Source organism: Colobus angolensis, unplaced genomic scaffold (assembly GCF_000951035.1).
Source record: "Colobus angolensis palliatus isolate OR3802 unplaced genomic scaffold, Cang.pa_1.0 Scaffold87, whole genome shotgun sequence".
Classification (NCBI taxonomy): Eukaryota; Metazoa; Chordata; class Mammalia; order Primates; family Cercopithecidae; genus Colobus; species Colobus angolensis.
This window is the reverse complement of record NW_012122598.1, coordinates 5085989-5095169: the sequence shown is the minus strand read 5'-3', so window position 1 is coordinate 5095169 and position 9181 is coordinate 5085989. Positions and strand designations below refer to the sequence as shown.

Here is a 9181-nt window from a genome sequence, read left to right as displayed (position 1 = left end):
GAAGGAAGGAAGGAAGGAAGGAAGGAAGGAAGGAAGGAAGGAAGGAAGGAAGGAAGGAAGGAAGGAAAATATAGTCCAGTATCTCCGATGAATATTAATTCAAAAATTCTCAACAAAATACTAGCAAACTGAATTCAACAATACATTAAAAAGGTCATTCATCATGACCAAGTAAGATTTGTTCCTGAGACCCAAGGTGGTTCAACATACACAAGTCAATGTGATACATCAATATCAATAGAATGAAGGATAAAAACCTTATGATCATTTCAATGGATGCTGAAAAAGCATTTGATAAAATTCAACGTCCCTTCATGATAAAAACTCTCAAAAAACTAGGGATAGAAGGAACATATCTCAACATCATAAAAGCTATATGCAGCAGACCCACAGCTTGTATCATACTGAATGGGGAAAAACTGAATGTCTTTCCTCTAAGATCTGGAACGCAACCAGGATGCCCACTGTTGCCTCTGTTATTCAACATAGTACTGGAAGTCCTAGGTAGATCAATCAGTCAAGACAAAGATGTAAAGGGCTTCCACATTTGAAAGGAGTCAAATTATCCTTGTTTGCAGATGATATGATCTTATAGTTGGAAAAACCTAAAGATTCCACCAAAAACTATTAGAATTTATAAACAAATTCAATAAAATTACAGGATAGAAAATTAACATACAAAAATCAGTAGCATTTCTTTTTTTCAAGTCAAGCTATTTAATCATCCAAAAGACTCCTTCTGTGGTAAGAGGAGTTCTCACTTCCTAGCACTGTGTGTGCTGATGTAGTTCTGAAGAAGTGATATCACCTCTGACTGCTGGCTCATGTTGGTGACTTTGCCCTGAAAGCAGCCTTTCTTCCCTACTCCTTTGCCTTCTAGGACTTCATCCACCCTGGGCTCCAGGGTTTCCATGGTCTCAGGTGGCCCTGCCAGTAAAAAGAACGTAGCACCTTTCTCATCACCCATGATTAAGAACAGGAAGGAATCCTCTGACCCATTCTCATTGGCAACGATATTCATGAACTATGAATCACCCTCCTTCCTGTGTAATATGACCACATCCCCCCAGTCTGGGTGGGTCCTGAGGCTATGGGCAATGTGCACAGCTGAGTCTCTGAGCAGATTCAGGTTGTTCTGCAGGAGCTTGGTGTAGTTCTGGAGCTTTTTCTTTTTTTAATTTAATTAAATTAACTAACTAATTAATTAATTAATTTTTGAGACAGAGTCTCTCTCTGTCGCCCAGGCTGGAGTGCAGTGGTATGATCCCGGCTTACTGCAGCTCCGCCTCCTGGGTTCACACCATTCTCCTGCCTCAGCCTCCCAAGTAGCTGGGACTACAGGCGCCTGCCACACACCTGGCTAAGTTTTTGTATTTTTAGTAGAGACGGGGTTTCACCGTGTTAGCCAGGATGGTCTCCATCTCCTGACCTCGTGATCCGCCCGCCTCAGCCTCCCAAAGTGCTGGGATTACAGGCGTGAGCCACTGCGCCTGACCACATTCTGGAGCTTTTTCGCTGCTTCCGTGTGATCCTCTGCTCCACACTTAAGCAGAGTGATTCAGTGCTTTTTCAGTTTCATGACTTCTCTTCATCCACTTCAGCATCTGGTTCCCAGCCAGAAATATCAGGTTGATTTTATTCCTTTTCCTCTTCTCGGTGCCTAGAATCTTAGTGACTGGAAGGTCACGGAGATTGCTCATGGGGATCCCACAGCACGTGTTGAAATCATCACCCTTGATGGTAACAATTCCAATGGGCCCAGCATGATCATGTGGCAGACCCCAGCCTCTCACCTGCTCCACCTCAGGATCATTCAGGCTCAGTTCTCATACTTTCTTGAGCAGCTGATCCCTGATATTTTTATTGACACTCTTTTCAGTGGCAGTTATTTTCTCTGCATTCACAGAGGGGCTTTCCGGTTCAATCACACTCTGAAATCTCTCTAACTCCCATGATGTTGTTTTTAACTCAGACAGACAATCAGCAACTGCTGTGATGAGATGCTGCCCTTAATGCTGCTGCATGTGGTCAAACCTCCACTCCCAGTCTACCCAGACCAGGACCTGGCTTCCAGGATCCAGGGGTGTCTGTGTGAAATGATCAGCCTGGGCCCCCGAGCGGGTCACTCCCAGCACAGAGATGTCATTGATTGTACCACCATCATCAGGCTGTCTTTCACCCTCAGGGAAAAGCGCAGCATGTCTTGCAGCACCGTATGAAAACTGCCCAGCACTTATTTTTTGCCATTGCTCCCTTCTGTCTGCAGCTCTGTGCAACCACAAGAGATTATGGGTGGTGGTGGACTCCTGGGCATTGCTATTCTGCTGATACCAGAACACCATCACGGCCATCTCTCAGGCATCAGTAGTGTTTCTATATGCCAAAAGTGAACAATCTGAAAAAGATATTAAAAAGTAATCTCATTTACAATAGCCAATAGTATTTAATAAAATTAAATACCTAGGAATGAACCAAAGAAGTTAAATATCTCTATAATGAAAACTATAAAACACTGATGAACGAAATTGATGAGATCACCAAAAAATGAAAAAAATATTCCATGTTCATGGATTGGAAGAATCAATATTGCTAAAATGTCCATACTACCCAAAGCAATCTACATATTCAATGAAATCCTATAAAAATACCAATGACATTCTTCACAGAAATATGATCCTAAAATTTATACAGAACCACAAAGACCCAGAATAGCCAAAGCTATCCTAAGCAAAAAGAACAAAACTGGAGGAATCACATCACCTGACTTTAAATCATACTATAGAGCTGTTGTAACCAAAACAGCATCATACTGGCATAAAAGCAGATACACAGACCAATGGAACAGTATAGACAACCCAGAAACAAATCCACACACCAACAGTGAACTCATTTGTGACAAAGGTGCCAAGAACATGCACTGGGGAAAATACAGTCTTCATAAATACTCCACAAGTACAAGCAACCAAAGCAGAAGTGGACAAATGGGATTACATCAAGTTTAAAAGCTTCTGCACAACAAAAGATACAATCAACCAAGTGAATAGACACCCCTAAGAATGGGAGAAAATATTTGCAAACTACCCATCTGACAAGAGATTAATAACCAGGATTTACAAGGAACTGAAAGAACTCTACTGGAGAAAATCTAGTAATTCCAGTCAAAAATGGGCAAAATATTTGAATAGGCATTTCTCAAGAGAAGACATACATATTGCAAAGAGGCATATGAAAATGTGCTCAACATCATTACTCATTAGAGAAATGCAAATCAAAACTACAATGAGATCATCTCACCCCAGTTTGAATGGCTTATATCCAAAAGTCAGATAATAACAAATGCTGGTTAGGATGTGTACACTGTTTGGTGGGAATGTAAATTAGTACAACCACTATGGAGAACAGTTTTCAGGCTCCTCAGAAGACAAAAAATATTTAACTGCCATATGATCCAGAAATCCCAGTGCTTGGTATATACCCAAAAGAAAGAAAATCAGTATATCAAAGAGATATCTGCATGCCTATGTTTGTTGCAGCAGTGTTTACAAGAGCTAAGATTTGGAAGCAACGTAAGTGTTCATCAACAGATGAATGGGTAAAGAACATATGGTACATAGACACAATGGAGTACTATTCAGCCATAAAAAAGAATGAGATCCAGTCATTTGCAACAACATGGATGGAACTGTAGATCATTACATTAAGTGAAACAAGCCAGGCACAGAAAAACAAATGTTTCACGTTCTCATTTACTTGTGGGATCTAAAACTCAAAACAATTGAACTCATGGAGATAAAGAGTAGAAGAACGGTTACCAAAGGCTGGGAAGGGTATTGGGGGCATGTGGGGGAGGTGGGGGTGTTTTATGGGTACAAGTAATAATTAGAAAGAATGAATAGGAACTACTATTTGATAGCACAAAGGGTGACTATAGTCAATAATAACTTAATTGTACATTTTAAAACAACTTAAAGGGTGTGTTGAATTGTTTGTAACTTGAAGGATAAATGCTTGAGGGGATGGATATTTCATTCTTCATGATGTGCTTATTTCACATTGCATGCCTGTATCACATCTCATGTACCCAATAAATACATACCTCTACTATGTGCCCACAATTTTTTTCCCAAACTATTGCATTTGTTATAAACAAGGGTGCAGACCGTAGACTCTCAGAAACACAACAGATACGAAGCTGAGACAGCTTTGGTGAAACAATAACTGAGAGACAGGGAACACCAAGGTATTCATGTCTGCCATCCAGGGCCCCACACCCCACCTTTGGTCCAGATGGCCCCTTGGCCCAGGTGTCCCTGCTGCCAGAACACACTGGACTGGGGTTCAGAAGTTGCATATTCTATGAGGCTGGTGTCAGGGGAAGCAGGGACTCACAGTTGCCAGGTTGTCCTTCTCCTGGCCAATTTCCCTCCACAACCCAGGGGTTTCAGTCTCACATCAATTATCACATTTTAAAACAGAAAACAGGCAAAATGTTTGGTTAAAATAAAATGAAAACACTGCAGGGAAGAGACCTGAGTGTGCTGGTGGACAGACCACCCTGTTCACCTGTGGGAAGGGCAGGGCCAGCAAGGGCAAGAGAGCTCCCTGTGGGTAACTAGGCTCTGTGTGTGGCCCTCCAGGTGGTCCTAGGGAGGATGCAGGGACAGGGACAGTCCAGGTAGACAGCTATCAGGTAAATAAGGCTCTGTCTGAGGTGTTCTGGCATCAGGAGGTTGCCTGACCCCCAATGGGCATGACACAGGCTCCAGGGAGCAATGGGACATCTGTCCAAAGGATCAAAGCCCAACTTGGTCAGATCCCAAGCTTCACCTGCATCATGTCTCTGGCTCTGCAAAGGGTACCCCCAACTCTGGGGACAAACCTTGCCCTTGGGCAGCAGCTGGCTACGTTGCCAAAACCAGGACACATCGATATCATACTCACAGAAAGCTGCACCATCCTGGTGTGACAGGCCACACTTGCTCACCCTAGGGTAAGCTGGAAAAGAACTCCAGATATGCCCTGGAGAGCCCCCCACCTCTCAGGGGCCACCTCGCAGGGTGCTCCCCACCCCATTCTTTGGCTTGAGATTTTAGTAAGCATAATTTCAGGTGAGGAAGAGAAGAAAGTCTGGTCCCAGCCCACTCTGGCAAGGATCGTTCCCCACCTCATCAGCATCAGAGAAAGCCACATATACAGGCAGGACACACACAGCACACATGGGGTATAAGGAACCATGCCTTCACACCACTCACACACACACAATATAACCTAGTGGCAGCCGGAGAGGCCGGGGCACGCTCAGGGAGCCACCTTCGGAGCATCTATGTAGGCCAGGTTGTAAGGAGGCTGGCTTGTGGGGTATGGCACGGTTGCTCCTCCGGCCAGGGTCTCATGGTAAGCCGGTGGGCCCATGAACTGGGCCGAGTAAGGTGGTGGGTACTGTGTTGGGTAGGGTGCTGCTGGCATCCCTGGCTGGGGAAGCATGGGGTAGTAGCCCTGGTAGCTCGATCCAGGGTAGCTGGGTGGCACACTTGGAGGCTGAGTGTAAGGGGCGTGCACCACAGTGGTGAACGTGATGGTGGTGACAACCGGATGCGGTCGGTGTCACATCTTGTTTAGGCAGCAGCAGGAGCAGGTGAAGCAGATGATGATGGTGATGACAGACAGCACAAAGATGGTCAGGCTGATGGCCACCCGTAGCTCTGAACCCCATGTTAGCCTCTGCCTTCACCCAGGGGCCTCCTGCACCCCTGGACTTCCCCTCTTTCCATCATGGGCCACTCAGTTTCAATTTCCTCCCCTTTCAGAGAAAAGGAAAGCAAATCTCCTCCCACAAAATTTAAAAAAATAATAATACAAGGAAAGTATCAGGCGGGGTGCGGTGGCTCATGCCTGTAATCCCAGCACTTTTGGAGGCCAAGGCAGGCAGATTACTTGAGGTCAGGAGTTAGAGACCAGCCTGGCCAACATGGAGAAACTCCATCTCTACTAAAAGTACAAAAATTAGCTGGGCATGGTGGCAGGTACCTGTAATCCTAGCTACTTGGGAGGCTGGGGCAGGAGAATCGCTTGAACTCAGGAGGCGGAGGTTGTAGCGAGCCAAGATTGGACCACTGCACTCCAGCCTGGGCGATAGAGTAAGACTCCATCTCACAAAAAAAAAAGTATCAAAGACCATTGGGTCATGTCAAAGAGACTCAGAAGTCAATTTGATGAAAATCTCACAGGCCAAATATGGGACAATCTGAACATCAATAAAAATCATAACTGCAATGGACTGTAAGCATAAAATATGTCTCACACAAAGATTTCATATTGATATTTGCAAAAAAGTAATGTTCCTGTTGGTTGAATTGTGTCTCCAAAAAACATTCATATGTTGAAGTTTGGCTCAGTGGTGCATGCCTATAGTCCCAGCTGCTCAAAAGGCTGAAGCAGGAGGATAAAGTTCAGAGGTTCAAGGCCGTAGTGAGTTATAATCATGCCTGTGAATAACCACTACACACTAGCCTGAGCAACATACTGAAACTCTGTCTCCAAAAAAAGAGTCCAAATGTTGAAGTCCTAACCTTCAAAACCTGAATGTGACAATAATTAAAGTTAGGATTTTTGAAATGGTAATTAAAATAAAATGAGAAGCATGTTAGTAGAAGCCTTGATTCCTTTGAAGTGACTATTGGTAGAAATACGGACATTAAAATGATTTTGGTGAATGCTCAGAAGGAAAAGAGAAGAGCTGTAAAGAGAGAAAGCTTCTGTCATCTTATGGAATATATATATCATCATGAACATCATATGGTAAAAATACGAATGTTTAAGGTTCTTCTGGTGCGGTCTCAAACAGAAATGAGGAACATGTTATTGGAAATGGGAGGAAAGGTTATTCTTGTTATAAATTAGCAAAGAACTTGGACAAATTGTGTTCTAGTGTTTGGTGGAAAGCAGAATTTATAAGTGATGAATGAATATTTAGCTGAGTAGATTTCTAAGCCAAGTGTCAAAGACCTGACCTGGCTTCTTTTTGCTGCTTTATAGTAAAATGTGAAAGAAAGAATTAATTTGAGGAATGACTTGTTAAGTAAAAAGGGACCAGACTTGAAGATTTGGGAAATTCTCATCCTATTCATATTGCAAAACTTAGAAAGTGTGTTCTGGAGAGAACATCAAGGATATGGCTGGAAAACAATTTACTAAAGATATTACATGTGCAATTCATAGATCCAATGAACAGCTCAGCAGAATCCAGGAATAGAAAGGCAGTTGTCTAGGAAATATATGTGGATGACTCTCTTGTCTGATTTTGTACCTTCTTTGAATTGCACAGGAGGCCCAAAAGGGTTTTGAGAATTTTGTACCAGCAGAAATGGCTGCTAACTTGGACTGAAGGGGACAGAGATGGGATAAAATGAAGGAAGGCTGTTGGACTTCTGGAATTCTACAGAATGGGCCAATAGAGCTATCCAGCTGTAAACATGTCTTATCCTTCAAGAAAAGACAAGAATAACCCAAAGGTAGATCAGAGGTCAGCAGGGCTGTCACTTCTCCCTTGGGCTCAAAGGCATAGGCCCAGGGAATGTGACCATATCCTCCAGATTTCATCTAGCCAGGCATCTGCATGTGAGTGCCAGAGGGTGTGTGTCTGTTTTCTAGGGCTGAGGTAGGTAAGGCTGCTTTCCAGAGCTGAGAAGGCTTGGCCACCATGTGGGTGGGCTCAGAGGACAAAACACTGAGCCAAAGAAATTTGTTCTTGAGCCTTAAAATCTAATGGAATTTTCCCTGTTCAGGTTTGAATTTGCTTGCAATCCATGATCCTTTGTTTTCCTCATTTTTTCACCTTGAAATAGGAATTTCTATCCTATGCCTGTTCTACTATTGTATTTTTAAAGCAGATAACTTGTCTGGTTTTACAGGTTTTCAGATGGAGAAGAATTTTGCCTCAGGATGAATCATACCTCAAGTCACTCATATCTGATTTAGATGACATTTATATAAGATTTTGGTGCTGAAATGTGGGGTGCTACTTTAAAAATATAGAAGTTCCTTTTGCATTGGGTAATATGTAGATGCTGATAGAGTTTTGAGGAACAGAGGGAAGACAGTGTGAAGGCACAGGGAGAAGATGGCCATCTATAAACCTGAAAATTCTTCCCTGATGGCCCCTCAGGAGGAACTAACTCTGCTGAAAACTTGATTTCAGGCTTCTAGCTCCATAACTGTGAGAAAATAAATTTCTGTTGTTTAAAGCTACCCAGTCTGTGGTACTTTGTTATAACAGTCCTCACAAATTAATAAATGTCCTTTGGAAGATGATAGAGAACAATACATTGTTTGGAAAACGGATTTTCAAAAAGGCAAAGACAGAAGCATTTATTTTGACTTCCTATACAAACTGTATCTCAAGTTAAACAAAGCATCTGTACTTTTAAATTTTTTTTTTGGATGGAGTCTCAGTGTGTTTCCCAGGCTGGAGCACAGTGACTGTTCACAGGTGTGATCATAGCACACTGCAGCCTTGAACTCCCGGTCTAAAGAAATTTTTTTTGCCTTTGCATCCTGAGTAGCTTGGACGACAGGTGTGTGTCACCATGCCTAGCTTATATTTTGTAAGAAACAAAGAGCCAGGGGAACATGTTAAATGACATCATTGAAACTAAATCAGCAAAATCCAGACTCTGGAAAAGTCTAAACAATAATTGACTATATTTCTTCAACAAATAATTTGCAAAGGATAAAAAAAATGAGAACGAGGGGGAGCTTAGAGAGTTAAAGAGGTTTAACAGACATATTAACAAACTGCAAAACAAGTATGTATAAGGTGCTTTGGGTACAGCTTGTGTGCATGTCAAATCATGTCTTCTCTTAACCAAGGCACTGCTGTGGTGACCAGTTCTATGCAAGCGTAATCTGATAGGGCCTTGCATTGGCCCAATGCAGTGCATATCTTGCTTCTTGCACAGGGGCTTCTCTGATGCCAAGTCATTGGGCAAATTACAGACCACTGGGCAGTCAGACATGTGCAAATGGGATGTGTGGCAGAATTAAGTCACGTGGAATTATCTTGACTAATAAGGGAATGGGAGATGTTGACTAAATCCTTCCCTCTTATGTCCTTCAACTAGACAGTTCTGAGATATATTTCATAATGCAATTCAGAAGGTCCCCAAGATCATATACCTGTTAT

At 42.8% G+C, this 9181-nt stretch overlaps 2 pseudogenes; both read right to left on the bottom strand.

Moving 5' to 3' along the window:
• Positions 1–757: 757 nt before the first annotated feature.
• Positions 758–2342, bottom strand: LOC105503647 (annotated as a pseudogene).
• Positions 2343–5104: 2762 nt separating this feature from the next.
• Positions 5105–5713, bottom strand: LOC105503687 (annotated as a pseudogene).
• Positions 5714–9181: the final 3468 nt, after the last annotated feature.